The following is a 25,379-nucleotide window of genomic DNA, read 5'->3' on the forward strand; positions in this document are numbered from 1 at the left end:
TATTTCAATTCCATTCCATTCAATTCCACTCGGGTTGATTTCATTATATTCCATTCAGGTTGATTCCATTCCATTCCATTCCATTCGGGTTGATTCCATTCCATTCCATTCCATTCCTTTCCATTCCATTCCATTCCATTCCATTCGGAATGATTCCATTCCATTCCATTCCATTCCATTCCATTCCATTCCATTCCATTCCATTACATCTGACTTGATTCAATTCCATTCCATTCCATTCCTTTCCTTTCCATTCGGGATGATTTCATTGCATTCAATTGAATTCCATTCCATTCCTTTCCATTCCATTCCATTCCATTCGGCTTGACTCCATTCCATTCCATTCCATTCCATTCCATTCGTTTTGATTCTGTTCCATTCCATTCCATTCCATTCCATTCCATTCCATTCGTTTTGATTCCATTCCATTACATTCCATTCCATACGGGTTGATTCCATTCCATTCAATTCCATTCCACTCCATTCCATTCCATTCGATTCCATTCTCGTTGATTCCTTTCCAATCCATTCCATTCCACTCGGGTTATTTCAATTCCATTCCATTCAATTCCACTCGGGTTGATTACATTATATTCCATTCTGGTTGATTCCATTCCATTCCATTCCATTCCATTCGGGTTGATTCCATTCCATTCCATTCCATTCCATTCCATTCCATTCCATACGGAATGATTCCATTCCATTCCATTCCGTTCCATTCCTCTCGGGTTGACTCCATTCCATTCTATTCCGTTCCATTACATTCCATTCCATTCGGGTTGATTCCATTCCATTCCATTCCATTCTATTCCATTCCATTCCATTCCATTCCATTCGTGTTACATCCATTCCATTCCATTCCATTCCATTCCATTCCATTCCATTCGGGTTGATTCCATTCCACTCCTTTCCATTCCTTTCCATTAAATTCCTTTCGTGTTTATTCCATTCCATTCCATTCCATTTGGGTTGATTCCATTCCATTCCATTCCATTTCATTCCATGCCATTCCATTCCATTCTATTCCATTCGGGTTGATTCCATTCCATTCCACTCCATTACATATGACTTGATTCCATTCCATTCCATTCCATTCCATTCGGCTTTATTCCATTCCATTCCATTCCATTTCATTCGGGTTGATTCCATTCCATTCCATTCCTTTAAATTCGGGTTGACTCCATTCCAATCCATTCCATTCCAGTCATTTCCATTCCATTCGGATTGATTCCATTCCATTCCATTCCATTCCTTTCCATTCCATTCCATTCGGGTTGATTCCATTCCATTCAATTCCATTCGTTTTGATTCCATTCCATTCCATTCCATTCCATTCCATTCGGGTTGATTCCCTTCCATTCCATTCCATTCCATTCCATTCCATTCCATTCCATTCCATTCCATTCTTTTTGACTCCATTCCATTCCATTCGGGTTGATTACATTCCATTCTATTCCATTCCACTCCATTCCATTCCATTCGATTCCATTCTCGTTGATTCCATTCCATTCCATTGCATTCCTTTCGAGTTATTTCCATTCCATTCCATTGAATTCCACTCGAGTTGATTCTATTATGTTACATTCGGGTTGATTCCATTCCATTCCATTCCATTCCATTGGCGTAGATTGATTCCATTCCATTCCATTCCATTTCATTCCATTCCATTCCATTCAGGTTACATCCATTCCATTCCATTCCATTCCATTCCATTCGGGTGGTTTCCATTCCATTCCATTCCTTTAGATTCGGGTTGACTCCATTCCATTCCATTCCATTCCATTCCTTTCCATTCCATTGGGATTGATTCCATTCCATTCCATTCCATTCGGCTTGATTCCATTCCATTCCATTCCATTCCATTCCATTCCATTCGGGTTGATTCCATTCCACTCCTTTCCATTCCTTTCCATTAAATTCCATTCGTGTTTATTCCATTCCATTCCATTCCATTTGGGTTGATTCCATTCCATTCCATTCCAATTCATTCCATGCCATTCCATTCCATTCTATTCCATTCGGGTTGATTCCATTCCATTCCACTCCATTACATATGACTTGATTCCATTCCATTCCATTCCATTCCATTCGGCTTTATTCCATTCCATTCCATTCCATTTCTTTCGGGTTGATTCCATTCCATTCCATTCCTTTAAATTCGGGTTGACTCCATTCCAATCCATTCCATTCCAGTCATTTCCATTCCATTCGGATTGATTCCATTCCATTCCATTCCATTCCTTTCCATTCCATTCCATTCGGGTTGATTCCATTCCATTCAATTCCATTCGTTTTGATTCCATTCCATTCCATTCCATTCCATTCCATTCGGGTTGATTCCATTCCATTCCATTCCATTCCATTCCATTCCATTCCATTCCATTCCATACCATTCCATTCCATTCCATTCGGGATGATTCCATTCCATTCCATTCCATTATGCTTGATTCCATTCCTCTCCATTCCATTCCATTCCATTCCATTCCATTCTTTTGACTCCATTCCATTCCATTCCATTCCATTCGGGTTGATTACATTCCATTCTATTCCATTCCACTCCATTCCATTCCATTCGATTCCATTCTCTTTGATTCCATTCCATTCCATTGCATTCCTTTCGAGTTATTTCCATTCCATTCCATTCAATTCCACTCGAGTTGATTCTATTATGTTACATTCGGGTTGATTCCATTCCATTCCATTCCATTCCATTGGGGTAGTTTGATTCCATTCCATTCCATTCCATTTCATTCCATTCCATTCCATTCAGGTTACATCCATTCCATTCCATTCCATTCCATTCCATTCCATTCCATTCGGGTTGTTTCCATTCCATTCCATTCCTTTAGATTCGGGTTGACTCCATTCCATTCCATTCCATTCCATTCCTTTCCATTCCATTGGGATTGATTCCATTCCATTCCATTCCAGTCCATTCCTTTCCATTCCATTCCATTCGGGTTGAATCCATTCCATTCCATTCCATACCATTTGGGTTGATACCATTCCATTCCATTCAATTCCATTCTATTCCATTCGGATTGATTCCATTCCATTCCATTCCATACCATGCCATTCCATTCGTGTTACATCCATTCCATTCCATTCCATTCCATTCCATTCCATTCCATTCCATTCCATTCCATTCCATTCCATTCCGGTTGATTCCATTCCATTCCATTCCTTTCCATTCGGGTTGACTCCATTCCATTCCATTCCATTCCATTCCTTTCCATTCCACTCCATTCCATTCGGGTTGATTCCATTCCATTCCATTCCATTCCATTCGTGTTACATCCATTCCATTCCATTGCATTCCATTCCATTCCATTCCTTTCGGGTTGATTCCAAATCATTCCATTCCATTGCCTTCCATTCCATTCCACTCCATTCCCTTCTTGGTGATTCTATTCCATTCCATTCCATTCCATTCCATTACATATGACTTGATTCTATTCCATTCCATTCCATTCCATTCCATTCCATTCCATTCCATTTCATTCGTGTTGATTCCATTCCATTCAATTCCTTTCCATTCGGGTTGACTCCATTCCAATCCACTCCATTCCAGTCATTTCCATTCCATTCGGATTGATTCCATTCCATTCCATTCCATTCCTTTCCATTTCATTCCATTCGGGTTGATTCCATTCCATTCTATTCAATTCGTTTTGATTCCATTCCATTCCATTCCATTCCATTCCATTCCATTCCATTCCATTCGGGTTGATTCCATTCCATTCCATTCCATTCCATTCCATTCCATTCCATACCATTCCATTCGGGTTGATTCCATTCCATTCCATTCTATTGCATTCGGGTTGATTCTATTCCATTCCATTCCATTCCTTTCCATTACATATGACTTGATTCCATTCCATTCCATTCCATTCCATTCCATTCCATTCCATTCCATTCGGGTTGATTCCATTCCATTCCATTCCATTCCATTCCATTTCATTCGGTTTTATTCCATTCCATTCCATTCCACTCCATTCCATTCCATTCCATTCCATTTCATTCCTTTCCATTCCATTCGGTATGATTCCATTCCATTCCATTCCATTCGGCTTGATTCCATTCCATTCCATTCCATTCGTTTTGATTCTGTTCCATTCTATTCCATTCCATTCGTTTTGATTCCATTCCATTCCATTCCATTCCATTCGTGTTGATTCCATTCCACTCCATTCCATTCCATTCGATTCCATTCTCGTTGATTCCATTCCAATCCATTCCATTACATTCGTGTTATTTCAATTCCATTCCTTTCAATTCCACTCGGGTTGATTACATTTTATTCCATTCGGGTTGATTGCATTCCATTCCATTCCATTCCATTCGGGTTGATTCCATTCCATTCCATTCCATTCCATTCCATTCCATTCCATTCCATTCGCAATGATTCCATTCCATTCCATTCCATTCAATTCCATTACATATGACTTGATTCCATTCCATTCCTTTCCATTCGGGTTGATTTCATTGCATTGAATTGCATTCCATTCCATTCAATTCGGGTTGATTCCATTCCATTCCATTCCATTTCATTCGGTTTTATTCCATTCCATTCCATTCCATTCCATTCCATTCCATTCCATTTCATTCCATTCCATTCCATTCTGTATGATTCCATTCCATTCCATTCCATTAGGCTTGATTCCATTCCATTCCATTCCATTCCATTCCATTCCATTCGTTTTGATTCCGTTCGATTCCGTTCCATTCCATTCGTTTTGATTCCATTACATTCCATTCCATTCAATTCGGGTTGATTCCATTCCATTCAATTCCATTCCACTCCATTCCATTCCATTCGATTCCATTCTCGTTGATTCCATTCCAATCCATTCCATTCCATTCGGGTTATTTCAATTCCATTCCATTCAATTCCACTCGGGTTGATTACATTATATTCCATTCAGGTTGATTCCATTCCATTCCATTCCATTCCATTCGGGTTGATTCCATTCCATTCCATTCCATTCCATTCCATTCCATTCCATTCCATTAAATTCGGAATGATTCCATTCCATTCCATTCCATTCCATTCCATTCCATTACATATGACTTGATTCCATTCCATTCCTTTCCATTCCTTTCCTTTCCATTCGGGATGATTTCATTGCATTCAATTGCATTCCATTCCATTCCTATCCATTCCATTCCATTCGGCTTGACTCCATTCCATTCCATTCCATTCCATTCGTTTTGATTCTGTTCCATACCATTCCATTCCATTACATTCATTTTGATTCCATTCCATTACATTCCATTCCATAAGGGTTGATTCCATTCCATTCAATTCCATTCCACTCTATTCCATTCCATTCGATTCCATTCTCGTTGATTCCTTTCCAATCCATTCCATTGCACTCGGGTTATTTCAATTCCATTCCATTCAATTCCACTCGGGTTGATTACATTATATTCCATTCGGGTTGATTCCATTCCATTCCATTCCATTCCATTCGGGTTGATTCCATTCCATTCCATTCCATTCCATTCCATTCGGAATGATTCCATTCCATTCCATTCCGCTCCATTCTTCTCGGGTTGACGCCATTCTATTCCATTCCGTTCCATTACATTCCATTCCATTCGGGTTGATTCCATTCCATTCCATTCCATTCCATTCCATTCGTGTTACATCCATTCCGTTCCATTCCATTCCATTCCATTCCATTCGGGTTGATTCCACTCCATTCCATTCCATTCCATTCCATTTCATTCGGTTTTATTCCATTCCATTCCATTCCATTCCATTCCATTCCATTCCATTCCATTTCATTGCATACCATTCCATTCGGTATGATTCCATTCCATACCATTCCATTCCATTCGTTTTGTTTCCGTTCCATTCCATTCCATTCCATTCGTTTTGATTCCATTCCATTCCATTCCATTCCATTCGGGTTGATTCCATTCCACTCCATTCCATTCCATTCGATTCCATTCTCGTTGATTCCATTCCAATCCATTCCATTCCATTCGGGTTATTTCAATTCCATTCCTTTCAATTCCACTCGTGTTGATTACATTTTATTCCATTCTGGTTGATTCCATTCCACTCCATTCCATTCCATTCGGGTTGATTCCATTCCATTCCATTCCATTCCATTCCATTCCATTCCATTCCATTCGCAATGATTCCATTCCATTCCATTGCATTCGGGTTGATTCCATTCCATTCCATTCCATTCCTTTCCATTCCCTTCCATTCGTGTTGATTCCATTCCATTCAATTCCATTCGTTTTGATTCCATTCCATTCCATTCCTTTCCATTACATTCCATTCCATTGGGGTTGATTCCATTCCATTCCATTCCATTCCATTCCATTCCATACCATTCCATTCGGGTTGATTCCATTCCATTCCATTCTATTGCATTCGGGTTGATTCCATTCCATTCCATTCCATTCCTTTCCATTACATATGACTTGATTCCATTCCATTCCATTCCATTCCATTCCATTCGGGTTGATTCCATTCCATTCCATTCCATTCCATTCCATTTCATTCGGTTTTATTCCATTCCATTCCATTCCATTCCATTCCATTCCATTCCACTCCATTCCATTCCATTCGGTATGATTCCATTCCATTCCATTCCATTCGGCTTGATTCCATTCCATTCCATTCCATTCCATTCCATTCCATTCCATTCCATTCCATTCGTTTTGATTCCATTCCATTCCATTCCATTCCATTCGTTTTGATTCCATTCCATTCCATTCCATTCCATTCGGGTTGATTCCATTCCACTCCATTCCATTCCATTCGATTCCATTCTCGTTGATTCCTTTCCAATCCATTCCATTCCATTCGTGTTATTTCAATTCCATTCCTTTCAATTCCACTCGGGTTGATTACATTTTATTCCATTCGGGTTGATTCCATTCCATTCCATTCCATTCCATTCGGGTTGATTCCATTCCATTCCATTCAATTCCATTCCATTCCTTTCCATTCCATTCCATTCGCAATGATTCCATTCCATTCCATTCCATTCCATTCCATTCCATTACATATGACTTGATTCCATTCAATTCCATTCCATTCCATTCCATTCCATTCCATTCCTTTCCATTCGGGTTGATTCCATTGCATTGAATTGCATTCCATTCCATTCAATTCGAGTTGATTCCATTCCATTCTTTCCATTTCATTCGGTATTATTCCATTCCATTCCATTCAATTCCATTCCATTCCATTCCATTTGATTCCATTCCATTCCATTCGGTATGATTCCATTCCATTCCATTCCATTAGGCTTGATTCCATTCCATTCCATTCCATTCCATTCCATTCGTTTTGATTCCGTTCGATTCCGTTCCATTCCATTCGTTTTGATTCCATTACATTCCATTCCATTCCATTTGGGTTGATTCCATTCCATTCCATTCCATTTCATTCCATGCCATTCCATTCCATTCTATTCCATTCGGGTTGATTCCATTCCATTCCACTCCATTACATATGACTTGATTCCATTCCATTCCATTCCATTCCATTCGGCTTTATTCCATTCCATTCCATTCCATTTCTTTCGGGTTGATTCCATTCCATTCCATTCCTTTAAATTCGGGTTGACTCCATTCCAATCCATTCCATTCCAGTCATTTCCATTCCATTCGGATTGATTCCATTCCATTCCATTCCATTCCTTTCCATTCCATTCCATTCGGGTTGATTCCATTCCATTCAATTCCATTCGTTTTGATTCCATTCCATTCCATTCCCTTCCATTCCATTCGGGTTGATTCCCTTCCATTCCATTCCATTCCATTCCATTCCATTCCATTCCATTCCATTCCATTCCATTCCATACCATTCCATTCCATTCCATTCGGGATGATTCCATTCCATTCCATTCCATTATGCTTGATTCCATTCCTCTCCATTCCATTCCATTCCATTCCATTCCATTCCATTCTTTTGACTCCATTCCATTCCATTCCATTCCATTCGGGTTGATTACATTCCATTCTATTCCATTCCACTCCATTCCATTCCATTCGATTCCATTCTCTTTGATTCCATTCCATTCCATTGAATTCCTTTCGAGTTATTTCCATTCCATTCCATTCAATTCCACTCGAGTTGATTCTATTATGTTACATTCGGGTTGATTCCATTCCATTCCATTCCATTCCATTGGGGTAGATTGATTCCATTCCATTCCATTCCATTTCATTCCATTCCATTCCATTCAGGTTACATCCATTCCATTCCATTCCATTCCATTCCATTCCATTCCATTCGGGTTGTTTCCATTCCATTCCATTCCTTTAGATTCGGGTTGACTCCATTCCATTCCATTCCATTCCATTCCTTTCCATTCCATTGGGATTGATTCCATTCCATTCCATTCCAGTCCATTCCTTTCCATTCCATTCCATTCGGGTTGAATCCATTCCATTCCATTCCATACCATTTGGGTTGATACCATTCCATTCCATTCAATTCCATTCTATTCCATTCGGATTGATTCCATTCCATTGCATTCCATACCATGCCATTCCATTCGTGTTACATCCATTCCATTCCATTCCATTCCATTCCATTCCATTCCATTCCATTCCATTCCATTCCGGTTGATTCCATTCCATTCCATTCCTTTCCATTCGGGTTGACTCCATTCCATTCCATTCCATTCCATTCCTTTCCATTCCACTCCATTCCATTCGGGTTGATTCCATTCCATTCCATTCCATTCCATTCGTGTTACATCCATTCCATTCCATTGCATTCCATTCCATTCCATTCCTTTCGGGTTGATTCCAAATCATTCCATTCCATTGCCTTCCATTCCATTCCACTCCATTCCCTTCTTGGTGATTCTATTCCATTCCATTCCATTCCATTCCATTACATATGACTTGATTCTATTCCATTCCATTCCATTCCATTCCATTCCATTCCATTCCATTCCATTTCATTCGTGTTGATTCCATTCCATTCAATTCCTTTCCATTCGGGTTGACTCCATTCCAATCCACTCCATTCCAGTCATTTCCATTCCATTCGGATTGATTCCATTCCATTCCATTCCATTCCTTTCCATTCCATTCCATTCGGGTTGATTCCATTCCATTCAATTCAATTCGTTTTGATTCCATTCCATTCCATTCCATTCCATTCCATTCCATTCCATTCCATTCGGGTTGATTCCATTCCATTCCATTCCATTCCATTCCATTCCATTCCATACCATTCCATTCGGGTTGATTCCATTCCATTCCATTCTATTGCATTCGGGTTGATTCTATTCCATTCCATTCCATTCCTTTCCATTACATATGACTTGATTCCATTCCATTCCATTCCATTCCATTCCATTCCATTCGATTCCATTCGGGTTGATTCCATTCCATTCCATTCCATTCCATTCCATTTCATTCGGTTTTATTCCATTCCATTCCATTCCACTCCATTCCATTCCATTCCATTCCATTTCATTCCTTTCCATTCCATTCGGTATGATTCCATTCCATTCCATTCCATTCGGCTTGATTCCATTCCATTCCATTCCATTCGTTTTGATTCTGTTCCATTCTATTCCATTCCATTCGTTTTGATTCCATTCCATTCCATTCCATTCCATTCGTGTTGATTCCATTCCACTCCATTCCATTCCATTCGATTCCATTCTCGTTGATTCCATTCCAATCCATTCCATTACATTCGTGTTATTTCAATTCCATTCCTTTCAATTCCACTCGGGTTGATTACATTTTATTCCATTCGGGTTGATTGCATTCCATTCCATTCCATTCCATTCGGGTTGATTCCATTCCATTCCATTCCATTCCTTTCCATTCCATTCCATTCCATTCGCAATGATTCCATTCCATTCCATTCCATTCAATTCCATTACATATGACTTGATTCCATTCCATTCCTTTCCATTCGGGTTGATTTCATTGCATTGAATTGCATTCCATTCCATTCAATTCGGGTTGATTCCATTCCATTCCATTCCATTTCATTCGGTTTTATTCCATTCCATTCCATTCCATTCCATTCCATTCCATTCCATTCCATTTCATTCCATTCCATTCCATTCTGTATGATTCCATTCCATTCCATTCCATTAGGCTTGATTCCATTCCATTCCATTCCATTCCATTCCATTCCATTCGTTTTGATTCCGTTCGATTCCGTTCCATTCCATTCGTTTTGATTCCATTACATTCCATTCCATTCAATTCGGGTTGATTCCATTCCATTCAATTCCATTCCACTCCATTCCATTCCATTCGATTCCATTCTCGTTGATTCCATTCCAATCCATTCCATTCCATTCGGGTTATTTCAATTCCATTCCATTCAATTCCACTCGGGTTGATTACATTATATTCCATTCAGGTTGATTCCATTCCATTCCATTCCATTCCATTCGGGTTGATTCCATTCCATTCCATTCCATTCCATTCCATTCCATTCCATTCCATTAAATTCGGAATGATTCCATTCCATTCCATTCCATTCCATTCCATTCCATTACATATGACTTGATTCCATTCCATTCCTTTCCATTCCTTTCCTTTCCATTCGGGATGATTTCATTGCATTCAATTGCATTCCATTCCATTCCTATCCATTCCATTCCATTCGGCTTGACTCCATTCCATTCCATTCCATTCCATTCGTTTTGATTCTGTTCCATTCCATTCCATTCCATTACATTCGTTTTGATTCCATTCCATTACATTCCATTCCATAAGGGTTGATTCCATTCCATTCAATTCCATTCCACTCTATTCCATTCCATTCGATTCCATTCTCGTTGATTCCTTTCCAATCCATTCCATTGCACTCGGGTTATTTCAATTCCATTCCATTCAATTCCACTCGGGTTGATTACATTATATTCCATTAGGGTTGATTCCATTCCATTCCATTCCATTCCATTCGGGTTGATTCCATTCCATTCCATTCCATTCCATTCCATTCCATTCGGAATGATTCCATTCCATTCCATTCCGCTCCATTCTTCTCGGGTTGACGCCATTCTATTCCATTCCGTTCCATTACATTCCATTCCATTCGGGTTGATTCCATTCCATTCCATTCCATTCCATTCCATTCGTGTTACATCCATTCCATTCCATTCCATTCCATTCCATTCCATTCGGGTTGATTCCACTCCATTCCATTCCATTCCATTCCATTTCATTCGGTTTTATTCCATTCCATTCCATTCCATTCCATTCCATTCCATTCCATTCCATTCCATTCCATTCCATTCCATTTCATTGCATACCATTCCATTCGGTATGATTCCATTCCATACCATTCCATTCCATTCGTTTTGTTTCTGTTCCATTCCATTCCATTCCATTCGTTTTGATTCCATTCCATTCCATTCCATTCCATTCGGGTTGATTCCATTCCACTCCATTCCATTCCATTCCATTTCATTCCATTCCATTCCATTCTGTATGATTCCATTCCATTCCATTCCATTAGGCTTGATTCCATTCCATTCCATTCCATTCCATTCCATTCCATTCGTTTTGATTCCGTTCGATTCCGTTCCATTCCATTCGTTTTGATTCCATTACATTCCATTCCATTCAATTCGGGTTGATTCCATTCCATTCAATTCCATTCCACTCCATTCCATTCCATTCGATTCCATTCTCGTTGATTCCATTCCAATCCATTCCATTCCATTCGGGTTATTTCAATTCCATTCCATTCAATTCCACTCGGGTTGATTACATTATATTCCATTCAGGTTGATTCCATTCCATTCCATTCCATTCCATTCGGGTTGATTCCATTCCATTCCATTCCATTCCATTCCATTCCATTCCATTCCATTAAATTCGGAATGATTCCATTCCATTCCATTCCATTCCATTCCATTCCATTACATATGACTTGATTCCATTCCATTCCTTTCCATTCCTTTCCTTTCCATTCGGGATGATTTCATTGCATTCAATTGCATTCCATTCCATTCCTATCCATTCCATTCCATTCGGCTTGACTCCATTCCATTCCATTCCATTCCATTCGTTTTGATTCTGTTCCATTCCATTCCATTCCATTACATTCGTTTTGATTCCATTCCATTACATTCCATTCCATAAGGGTTGATTCCATTCCATTCAATTCCATTCCACTCTATTCCATTCCATTCGATTCCATTCTCGTTGATTCCTTTCCAATCCATTCCATTGCACTCGGGTTATTTCAATTCCATTCCATTCAATTCCACTCGGGTTGATTACATTATATTCCATTAGGGTTGATTCCATTCCATTCCATTCCATTCCATTCGGGTTGATTCCATTCCATTCCATTCCATTCCATTCCATTCCATTCGGAATGATTCCATTCCATTCCATTCCGCTCCATTCTTCTCGGGTTGACGCCATTCTATTCCATTCCGTTCCATTACATTCCATTCCATTCGGGTTGATTCCATTCCATTCCATTCCATTCCATTCCATTCGTGTTACATCCATTCCATTCCATTCCATTCCATTCCATTCCATTCGGGTTGATTCCACTCCATTCCATTCCATTCCATTCCATTTCATTCGGTTTTATTCCATTCCATTCCATTCCATTCCATTCCATTCCATTCCATTCCATTCCATTCCATTTCATTGCATACCATTCCATTCGGTATGATTCCATTCCATACCATTCCATTCCATTCGTTTTGTTTCCGTTCCATTCCATTCCATTCCATTCGTTTTGATTCCATTCCATTCCATTCCATTCCATTCGGGTTGATTCCATTCCACTCCATTCCATTCCATTCGATTCCATTCTCGTTGATTCCATTCCAATCCATTCCATTCCATTCGGGTTATTTCAATTCCATTCCTTTCAATTCCACTCGTGTTGATTACATTTTATTCCATTCTGGTTGATTCCATTCCACTCCATTCCATTCCATTCGGGTTGATTCCATTCCATTCCATTCCATTCCATTCCATTCCATTCCATTCCATTCCATTCGCAATGATTCCATTCCATTCCATTGCATTCGGGTTGATTCCATTCCATTCCATTCCATTCCTTTCCATTCCCTTCCATTCGTGTTGATTCCATTCCATTCAATTCCATTCGTTTTGATTCCATTCCATTCCATTCCTTTCCATTACATTCCATTCCATTGGGGTTGATTCCATTCCATTCCATTCCATTCCATTCCATTCCATACCATTCCATTCGGGTTGATTCCATTCCATTCCATTCTATTGCATTCGGGTTGATTCCATTCCATTCCATTCCATTCCTTTCCATTACATATGACTTGATTCCATTCCATTCCATTCCATTCCATTCCATTCGGGTTGATTCCATTCCATTCCATTCCATTCCATTCCATTTCATTCGGTTTTATTCCATTCCATTCCATTCCATTCCATTCCATTCCATTCCACTCCATTCCATTCCATTCGGTATGATTCCATTCCATTCCATTCCATTCGGCTTGATTCCATTCCATTCCATTCCATTCCATTCCATTCCATTCCATTCCATTCCATTCGTTTTGATTCCATTCCATTCCATTCCATTCCATTCGTTTTGATTCCATTCCATTCCATTCCATTCCATTCGGGTTGATTCCATTCCACTCCATTCCATTCCATTCGATTCCATTCTCGTTGATTCCTTTCCAATCCATTCCATTCCATTCGGGTTATTTCAATTCCATTCCTTTCAATTCCACTCGGGTTGATTACATTTTATTCCATTCGGGTTGATTCCATTCCATTCCATTCCATTCCATTCGGGTTGATTCCATTCCATTCCATTCAATTCCATTCCATTCCTTTCCATTCCATTCCATTCGCAATGATTCCATTCCATTCCATTCCATTCCATTCCATTCCATTCCATTACATATGACTTGATTCCATTCAATTCCATTCCATTCCATTCCATTCCATTCCATTCCTTTCCATTCGGGTTGATTCCATTGCATTGAATTGCATTCCATTCCATTCAATTCGAGTTGATTCCATTCCATTCTTTCCATTTCATTCGGTATTATTCCATTCCATTCCATTCAATTCCATTCCATTCCATTCCATTTGATTCCATTCCATTCCATTCGGTATGATTCCATTCCATTCCATTCCATTAGGCTTGATTCCATTCCATTCCATTCCATTCCATTCCATTCGTTTTGATTCCGTTCGATTCCGTTCCATTCCATTCGTTTTGATTCCATTACATTCCATTCCATTCAATTCGGGTTGATTCCATTCCATTCAATTCCATTCCACTCCATTCCATTCCATTCGATTCCATTCTCGTTGATTCCATTCCAATCCATTCCATTCCATTCGTGTTATTTCAATTCCATTCCATTCAATTCCACTCGGGTTGATTTCATTATATTCCATTCAGGTTGATTCCATTCCATTCCATTCCATTCGGGTTGATTCCATTCCATTCCATTCCATTCCTTTCCATTCCATTCCATTCCATTCCATTCGGAATGATTCCATTCCATTCCATTCCATTCCATTCCATTACATCTGACTTGATTCAATTCCATTCCATTCCATTCCTTTCCTTTCCATTCGGGATGATTTCATTGCATTCAATTGCATTCCATTCCATTCCTTTCCATTCCATTCCATTCCATTCGGCTTGACTCCATTCCATTCCATTCCATTCCATTCCATTCGTTTTGATTCTGTTCCATTCCATTCCATTCCATTCCATTCCATTCCATTCCATTCGTTTTGATTCTATTCCATTACATTCCATTCCATACGGGTTGATTCCATTCCATTCAATTCCATTCCACTCCATTCCATTCCATTCGATTCCATTCTCGTTGATTCCTTTCCAATCCATTCCATTCCACTCGGGTTATTTCAATTCCATTCCATTCAATTCCACTCGGGTTGATTACATTATATTCCATTCGGGTTGATTCCATTCCATTCCATTCCATTCCATTCGGGTTGATTCCATTCCATTCCATTCCATTCCATTCCATACGGAATGATTCCATTCCATTCCATTCCGTTCCATTCCTCTCGGGTTGACTCCATTCCATTCCATTCCATTCGGGTTGATTCCATTCCATTCCATTCCATTCCATTCCATTCCATTCCATTCCATTCGTGTTACATCCATTCCATTCCATTCCATTCCATTCCATTCCATTCCATTCCATTCGGGTTGATTCCATTCCACTCCTTTCCATTCCTTTCCATTAAATTCCATTCGTGTTTATTCCATTCCATTCCATTCCATTTGGGTTGATTCCATTCCATTCCATTCTATTTCATTCCATGCCATTCCATTCCATTCTATTCCATTCGGGTTGATTCCATTCCATTCCACTCCATTACATATGACTTGATTCCATTCCATTCCATTCCATTCGTTTTCATTCCATTCCATTCCATTCCATTCCATTCCATTCCATTCGGGTTGATTCCCTTCCATTCCATTCCATTCCATTCCATTCCATTCCATTCTATTCCATTCCATACCATTCCATTCCATTCCATTCGGGATGATTCCATTCCATTCCATTCCATTATGCTTGATTCCATTCCGCTCCATTCCATTCCATTCCGTTCCATTCCATTCTTTTTGACTCCATTCCATTCCATTCCATTCCATTCGGGTTGATTACATTCCATTCTATTCCATTCCACTCCATTCCATTCCATTCGATTCCATTCTCGTTGATTCCATTCCATTCCATTGCATTCCTTTCGAGTTATTTCCATTCCATTCCATTCAATTCCACTCGAGTTGATTCTATTATGTTACATTCGGGTTGATTCCATTCCATTCCATTCCATTCCATTGGGGAAGATTGATTCCATTCCATTCCATTCCATTCCATTCCATTCCATTCCATTCAGGTTACATCCATTCCATTCCATTCCATTCCATTCCATTCGGGTTGTTTCCATTCCATTCCATTCCTTTAGATTCGGGTTGACTCCATTCCATTCCATTCCATTCCATTCCTTTCCATTCCATTGGGATTGATTCCATTCCATTCCATTCCAATCCATTCCTTTCCATTCCATTACATTCGGGTTGAATCCATTCCATTCCATTCCATACCATTTGGGTTGATACCATTCCATTCCATTCAATTCCATTCTATTCCATTCGGATTGATTCCATTCCATTCCATTCCATACCATGCCATTCCATTCGTGTTACATCCATTCCATTCCATTCCATTCCATTCCATTCCATTCCATTCCCTTCCGGTTGATTCCATTCCATTCCATTCCTTTCCATTTGGGTTGACTCCATTCCATTCCATTCCATTCCATTCCTTTCCATTCCACTCCATTCCATTCGGGTTGATTCCATTCCATTCCATTCCATTCCATTCATGTTACTTCCATTCCATTCCATTGCATTCCATTCCATTCCATTCCTTTCGGGTTGATTCCAAATCATTCCATTCCATTGCCTTCCATTCCATTCCACTCCATTCCCTTCTGGGTGATTCTATTCCATTCCATTCCATTCCATTCCATTACATATGACTTGATTCCATTCCATTCCATTCCATTCCATTCCATTCCATTCCATTCGGGTTGATTTCATTGCATTGAATTTCATTCCATTCCATTCAATTCGGGTTGATTCCATTCCATTATTTCCATTTCTCTCGGTTTTATTCCATTCCATTCCATTCCATTCCATTCTCGTTGATTCCATTCCAATCCATTCCATTCCATTCGGGTTATTTCAATTCCATTCCATTCAATTCCACTCGGGTTGATTACATTATATTCCATTCTGGTTGATTCCATTCCATTCCATTTCATTCCATTCGGGTTGATTCCATTCCATTCCATTCCATTCCATTCCATTCCATTCCATTCGGAATGATTCCATTCCATTCCATTCCATTCCATTCCATTCCATTCCATTACATTACATATGACTTGATTCCATTCCATTCCATTCCATTCCTTTCCTTTCCATTCGGGATGATTTCATTGCATTCAATTGCATTCCATTCCATTCCTTTCCATTCCATTCCATTCGGCTTGACTCCATTCCATTCCATTCCATTCCATTCCATTCGTTTTGATTCTGTTCGATTCCATTCCATTCCATTCCATTCGTTTGGATTCCATTCCATTACATTCCATTCCATACGGGTTGATTCCATTCCATTCAATTCCATTCCACTCCATTCCATTCCATTCGATTCCATTCTCGTTGATTCCTTTCCAATTCATTCCATTCCACTCGGGTTATTTCAATTCCATTCCATTCAATTCCACTCGGGTTGATTACATTATATTCCATTCGGGTTGATTCCATTCCATTCCATTCCATTCCATTCGGGTTGATTCCATTCCATTCCATTCCATTCCATTCCATTGCATTCCATTCGGAATGATTCCATTCCATTCCATTCCGTTCCATTCCTCTCGGTTTGACTCCATTCCATTCCATTCCTTTCCATTACATTCCATTCCATTCGGGTTGATTCCATTCCATTCCATTCCATTCCATTCCATTCGTGTTCCATCCATTCCAATCCATTCCATTCCATGCCATTCCATTCGGGATGATTCCATTCCATTCCTTTCCAATCATTTCCATTAAATTCCATTCGTGTTTATTCCATTCCATTCCATTCCATTTGGGTTGATTCCATTCCATTCCATTCTATTTCATTCCATGCCATTCCATTCCATTCTATTCCATTCGGGTTGATTCCATTCCATTCCACTCCATTACATATGACTTGATTCCATTCCATTCCATTCGGATTTATTCCAATCCATTCCATTCGATATCATTCGGGTTGATTCCATTCCATTCCATTCCTTTCCATTCGGGTTGACTCCATTCCAATCCATTCCATTCCAGTCATTTCCATTCCATTCGGATTGATTCCATTCCATTCCATTCCATTCCTTTCCATTCCATTCCATTCGGGTTAATTCCATTCCATTCAATTCCATTCGTTTTGATTCCATTCCATTCCATTCCATTCCATTCCATTCCATTCGGGTTGATTCCCTTCCATTCCATTCCATTCCATTCCATTCCATTCCATTCCATTCCATTCCATACCATTCCATTCGGGTTGATTCCATTCCATTCCATTCTATTGCATTCGGGTTCATTCCATTCCATTCCATTCCATTCCTTTCCATTACATATGACTTGATTCCATTCCATTCCATTCCATTCCATTCCATTCCATTCCATTCCCTTCCATTCCGGTTGATTTCATTCCATTCCATTCCTTTCCATTGGGATTGATTCCATTCCATTCCATTCCATTCCATTCCTTTCCATTCCATTCCATTCGGCTTGACTCCATTCCATTCCATTCCATTCCATTCCATTCGTTTTGATTCTGTTCCATTCCATTCCATTCCATTCCATTCGTTTTGATTCCATTCCATTACATTCCATTCCATACGGGTTGATTCCATTCCATTCAATTCCATTCCACTCCATTCCATTCCATTCGATTCCATTCTCGTTGATTCCTTTCCAATTCATTCCATTCCATTCGGGTTATTTCAATTCCATTCCATTCAATTCCACTCGGGTTGATTACATTATATTCCAATCGGGTTGATTCCATTCCATTCCATTACATTCCATTCGGGTTGATTCCATTCCATTCCAATCCATTCCAATCCATTCGGAATGATTCCATTCCATTCCATTCCGTTCCATTCCTCTCGGGTTGACTCCATTCCATTACATTCCGTTCCATTACATTCCCTTACATTCGGGTTGATCCCATTCCATTCCATTCAATTCCATTCCGTTCGTGTTACATCCATTCCATTCCATTCCATTCCGTTCCATTCCATTCCATTCGGGTTGATTCCATTCCATTCCTTTCCATTCCTTTCCATTAAATTCCATTCGTGTTTATTCCATTCCATTCCAATCCATTTGGGTTGATTCCATTCCATTCCATTCCATTTCATTCCATGCCATTCCATTCCATTCTATTCCATTCGGGTTGATTCCATTCCATTCCACTTCATTACGTATGACTTGATTCCATTCCATTCCATTCCATTCCATTCGGCTTTATTCCATTCCATTCCACTCCATTTCATTCGGGTTGATTCCATTCCATTCCATTCCTTTCCATTCCGGTTGAGTCCATTCCAATCCATTCCATTCCAGTCATTTCCATTTCATTCGGATTGATTCCATTCCATTCCATTCCTTTCCTTTCCATTCCATTGCATTCGGGTTGATTCCATTCCATTCAATTCCATTCGTTTTGATTCCAATCCATTCCATTCCATTCCATTCGGGTTGATTCCATTCCATTCCATTCCATTCCATTCCATTCCATTCCATTCCATTCCATTCCATTCCATACCTTTCCATTCTGGTTGATTCCATTCCATTCCATTCTATTGCATTCGGGTTGATTCCATTCCATTCCATCCCATTCCTTTCCATTACATATGACTTGATTCCATTCCATTCCATTCCATTCCATTCCATTCGGGTTGATTCCACTCCATTCCATTCCATTCCATTCCATTTCATTCGGTTTTATTCCATTCCATTCCATTCCATTCCATTCCATTCCATTCCATTCCATTTCATTGCATACCATTCCATTCGGTATGATTCCATTCCATTCCATTCCATTCCATTCGGCTTGATTCCATTCCATACCATTCCATTCCATTCGTTTTGTTTCCGTTCCATTCCATTCCATTCCATTCGTTTTGATTCCATTCCATTCCATTCCATTCCATTCGGGTTGATTCCATTCCACTCCATTCCATTCCATTCGATTCCATTCTCGTTGATTCCATTCCAATCCATTCCATTCCATTCGGTTTATTTCAATTCCATTCCTTTCAATTCCACTCGGGTTGATTACATTTTATTCCATTCTGGTTGATTCCATTCCATTCCATTCCATTCCATTCCATTCCATTCCATTCCATTCGCAATGATTCCATTCCATTCCATTCCATTCGGGTTGATTCCATTCCATTCCATTCCATTCCTTTCCATTCCCTTCCATTCGTGTTGATTCCATTCCATTCAATTCCATTCGTTTTGATTCCATTCCATTACATTCCATTACATTCCATTCCATTGGGGTTGATTCCATTCCATTCCATTCCATTCCATTCCATTCCATTCCATTCCCTTCCATTCCATACCATTCCATTCGGGTTGATTCCATTCCATTCCATTCCATTCGGGATGATTCCACTCCATTCCTTTCCAATCATTTCCATTAAATTCCATTCGTGTTTATTCCATTGCATTCCATTCCATTTGGGTTGATTCCATTCCATTCCATTCCATTTCATTCCATGCCATTCCATTCCATTCTATTCCATTCGGGTTGATTCCATTCCATTCCACTCCATTACATATGACTTGATTCCTTTCCATTCCATTCCATTCCATTCGGCTTTATTCCAATCCATTCCATTCCATATCATTCGGGTTGATTCCATTCCATTCCATTCCTTTCCATTCGGGTTGACTCCATTCCAATCCATTCCATTCCAGTCATTTCCATTCCATTCGGATTGATTCCATTCCATTCCATTCCATTCCTTTCCATTCCATTCCATTCGGGTTGATTCCATTCCATTCAATTCCATTCGTTTTGATTCCATTCCATTCCATTCCATTCCATTCCATTCCATTCGGGTTGATTCCCTTCCATTCCATTCCATTCCATTCCATTCCATTCCATTCCATTCCATTCCATACCATTCCATTCGGGTTGATTCCATTCCATTCCATTCTATTGCATTCGGGTTCATTCCATTCCATTCCATTCCATTCCTTTCCATTACACATGACTTGATTCCATTCCATTCCATTCCATTCCATTCCATTCCCTTCCATTCCGGTTGATTTCATTCCATTCCATTCCTTTCCATTGGGATTGATTCCATTCCATTCCATTCCATTCCATTCCATTCCTTTCCATTCCATTCCATTCGGCTTGACTCCATTCCATTCCATTCCATTCGTTTTGATTCTGTTCCATTCCATTCCATTCCATTCCATTCGTTTTGATTCCATTCCATTACATTCCATTCCATACGGGTTGATTCCATTCCATTCAATTCCATTCCACTCCATTCCATTCCATTCGATTCCATTCTCGTTGATTCCTTTCCAATTCATTCCATTCCATGCGGGTTATTTCAATTCCATTCCATTCAATTCCACTCGGGTTGATTACATTATATTCCAATCGTGTTGATTCCATTCCATTCCATTCCATTCCATTCGGGTTGATTCCATTCCATTCCAATCCATTCCAATCCATTCGGAATGATTCCATTCCATTCCATTCCGTTCCATTCCTCTCGGGTTGACTCCATTCCATTCCATTCCGTTCCATTACATTCCCTTCCATTCGGGTTGATCCCATTCCATTCCATTCAATTCCATTCCGTTCGTGTTACATCCATTCCATTCCATTCCATTCCGTTCCATTCCATTCCATTCGGGTTGATTCCATTCCATTCCTTTCCATTCCTTTCCATTAAATTCCATTCGTGTTTATTCCATTCCATTCCAATCCATTTGTGTTGATTCCATTCCATTCCATTCCATTTCATTCCATGCCATTCCATTCCATTCTATTCCATTCGGGTTGATTCCATTCCATTCCACTCCATTGCATATGATTTGATTCCATTCCATTCAATTCCATTCGTTTTGATTCCAATCCATTCCTTTCCATTCCATTCCATTCCATTCGGGTTGATTCCATTCCATTCCATTCCATTCCATTCCATTCCATTCCATTCCATACCTTTCCATTCTGGTTGATTCCATTCCATTCCATTCTATTGCATTCGGGTTGATTCCATTCCATTCCATCCCATTCCTTTCCATTACATATGACTTGATTCCATTCCATTCCATTCCATTCCATTCCATTCGGGTTGATTCCACTCCATTCCATTCCATTCCATTCCATTTCATTCGGTTTTATTCCATTCCATTCCATTCCATTCCATTCCATTCCATTCCATTTCATTGCATACCATTCCATTCGGTATGATTCCATTCCATTCCATTCCATTCCATTCGGCTTGATTCCATTCCATACCATTCCATTCCATTCGTTTTGTTTCCGTTCCATTCCATTCCATTCCATTCGTTTTGATTCCATTCCATTCCATTCCATTCCATTCGGGTTGATTCCATTCCACTCCATTCCATTCCATTCGATTCCATTCTCGTTGATTCCATTCCAATCCATTCCATTCCATTCGGTTTATTTCAATTCCATTCCTTTCAATTCCACTCGGGTTGATTACATTTTATTCCATTCGGGTTGATTCCATTCCATTCCATTCCATTCCATTCGGGTTGGTTCCATTCCATTCCATTCCATTCCATTCCATTCCATTCCATTCCATTCCATTCCATTCGCAATGATTCCATTCCATTCCATTCCATTCCATTCCATTACATATGACTTGATTCCATTCCATTCCATTCCATTCCATTCCATTCCATTCCATTCCGTTCCTTTCCATTCGGGTTGATTCCATTGCATTGAATTGCATTCCATTCCATTCAATTCAAGTTGATTCCATTCCATTCTTTCCATTTCATTCGGTTTTATTCCATTCCATTCCATTCAATTCCATTCCATTCCATTCCATTTGATTCCATTCCATTCCATTCGGTATGATTCCATTCCATTCCATTCCATTAGGCTTGATTCCATTCCATTCCATTCCATTCCATTCCATTCCATTCGTTTTGATTCCGTTCGATTCCATTCCATTCCATTCGTTCTGATTCCATCACATTCCATTCCATTCAATTCGGGTTGATTCCATTCCATTCAATTCCATTCCACTCCATTCCATTCCATTCGGTTCCATTCTCGTTGATTCCATTCCAATCCATTCCATTCCATTCGGGTTATTTCAATTCCATTCCATTCAATTCCACTCGGTTTGATTTCATTATATTCCATTCAGGTTGATTCCATTCCATTCCATTCCATTCGGGTTGATTCCATTCTATTCCATTCCATTCCATTCCATTCCATTCCATTCGGAATGATTCCATTCCATTCCATTCCATTCCATTCCATTCCATTACATTCCATTCCATTGGGGTTGATTCCATTCCATTCCATTCCATTCCATTCCATTCCATTCCATTCCATACCATTCCATTCGGGTTGATTCCATTCCATTCAATTCTATTGCATTCGGGTTGATTCCATTCCATTCCATTCCATTCCTTTCCATTACATATGACTTGATTCCATTCCATTCCATTCCATTCCATTCCATTCGGGTTGATTCCATTCCATTCCATTCCATTCCATTCCATTTCATTCGGTTTTATTCCATTCCATTCCATTCCATTCCATTCCATTCCATTCCACTCCATTCCATTCCATTCGGTATGATTCCATTCCATTCCATTCCATTCGGCTTGATTCCATTCCATTCCATTCCATTCCATTCCATTCCATTCGTTTTGATTCCATTCCATTCCATTCCATTCCATTCGTTTTGATTCCATTCCATTCCATTCCATTCCATTCGGGTTGATTCCATTCCACTCCATTCCATTCCATTCGATTCCATTCTCGTTGATTCCTTTCCAATCCATTCCATTCCATTCGGGTTATTTCAATTCCATTCCTTTCAAGTCCACTCGGGTTGATTACATTTTATTCCATTCGGGTTGATTCCATTCCATTCCATTCCATTCCATTCGGGTTGATTCCATTCCATTCCATTCCATTCCATTCCATTCCATTCCATTCCATTCGCAATGATTCCATTCCATTCCATTCCATTCCATTCCATTACATATGACTTGATTCCATTCCATTCCATTCCATTCCATTCCATTCCATTCCATTCCATTCCATTCCATTCCATTCCATTCGGGTTGATTCCATTGCATTGAATTGCATTCCATTCCATTCAATTCGAGTTGATTCCATTCCATTCTTTCCATTTCATTCGGTTTTATTCCATTCCATTCCATTCAATTCCATTCCATTCCATTCCATTTGATTCCATTCCATTCCATTCGGTATGATTCCATTCCATTCCATTCCATTAGGCTTGATTCCATTCCATTCCATTCCATTCGTTTTGATTCCGTTCGATTCCGTTCCATTCCATTCGTTTTGATTCCATTACATTCCATTCCATTCAATTCGGGTTGATTCCATTCCTTTCAATTCCATTCCACTCCATTCCATTCCATTCGATTCCATTCTCGTTGATTCCATTCCAATCCATTCCATTCCATTCGGGTTATTTCAATTCCATTCCAATCAATTCCACTCGGGTTGATTTCATTATATTCCATTCAGGTTGATTCCATTCCATTCCATTCCATTCGGGTTGATTCCATTCCATTCCATTCCATTCCATTCCATTCCATTGCATTCCATTCCATTCCATTCCATTCCATTCGGAATGATTCCATTCCATTCCATTCCATTACATCTGACTTGATTCAATTCCATTCCATTCCATTCCTTTCCTTTCCATTCGGGATGATTTCATTGCATTCAATTGCATTCCATTCCATTACTTTCCATTCCATTCCATTCGTTTTGACTCCATTCCATTCAATTCCATTCCATTCCATTCCATTCCATTCGTTTTGATTCTGTTCCATTCCATTCCATTCCATTCCATTCCATTCGGAATGATTCCATTCCATTCCATTCCATTCCATTCCATTACATCTGACTTGATTCAATTCCATTCCATTCCATTCCTTTCCTTTCCATTCGGGATGATTTCATTGCATTCAATTGCATTCCATTCCATTCCTTTCCATTCCATTCCATTCGTTTTGACTCCATTCCATTCCATTCCATTCCATTCCATTCCATTCCATTCGTTTTGATTCTGTTCCATTCCATTCCATTCCATTCGTTTTGATTCCATTCCATTACATTCCATTCCATACGGGTTGATTCCATTCCATTCAATTCCATTCCACTCCATTCCATTCCATTCGATTCCATTCTCGTTGATTCCTTTCCAATCCATTCCATTCCATTCGGGTTATTTCAATTCCATTCCATTCAATTCCACTCGGTTTGATTTCATTATATTCCATTCAGGTTGATTCCATTCCATTCCATTCCATTCGGGTTGATTCCATTCCATTCCATTCCATTCCATTCCATTCCATTCCATTCCATTCGGAATGATTCCATTCCATTCCATTCCATTCCATTCCATTCCATTCCATTCCATTCCATTACATTCCATTCCATTGGGGTTGATTCCATTCCATTCCATTCCATTCCATTCCATTCCATTCCATTCCATTCCATTCCATTCCATACCATTCCATTCGGGTTGATTCCATTCCATTCCATTCTATTGCATTCGGGTTGATT

This window comes from Pan paniscus, chromosome Y, assembly GCF_029289425.2.
Source record: "Pan paniscus chromosome Y, NHGRI_mPanPan1-v2.0_pri, whole genome shotgun sequence".
Lineage (NCBI taxonomy): Eukaryota > Metazoa > Chordata > Mammalia > Primates > Hominidae > Pan > Pan paniscus.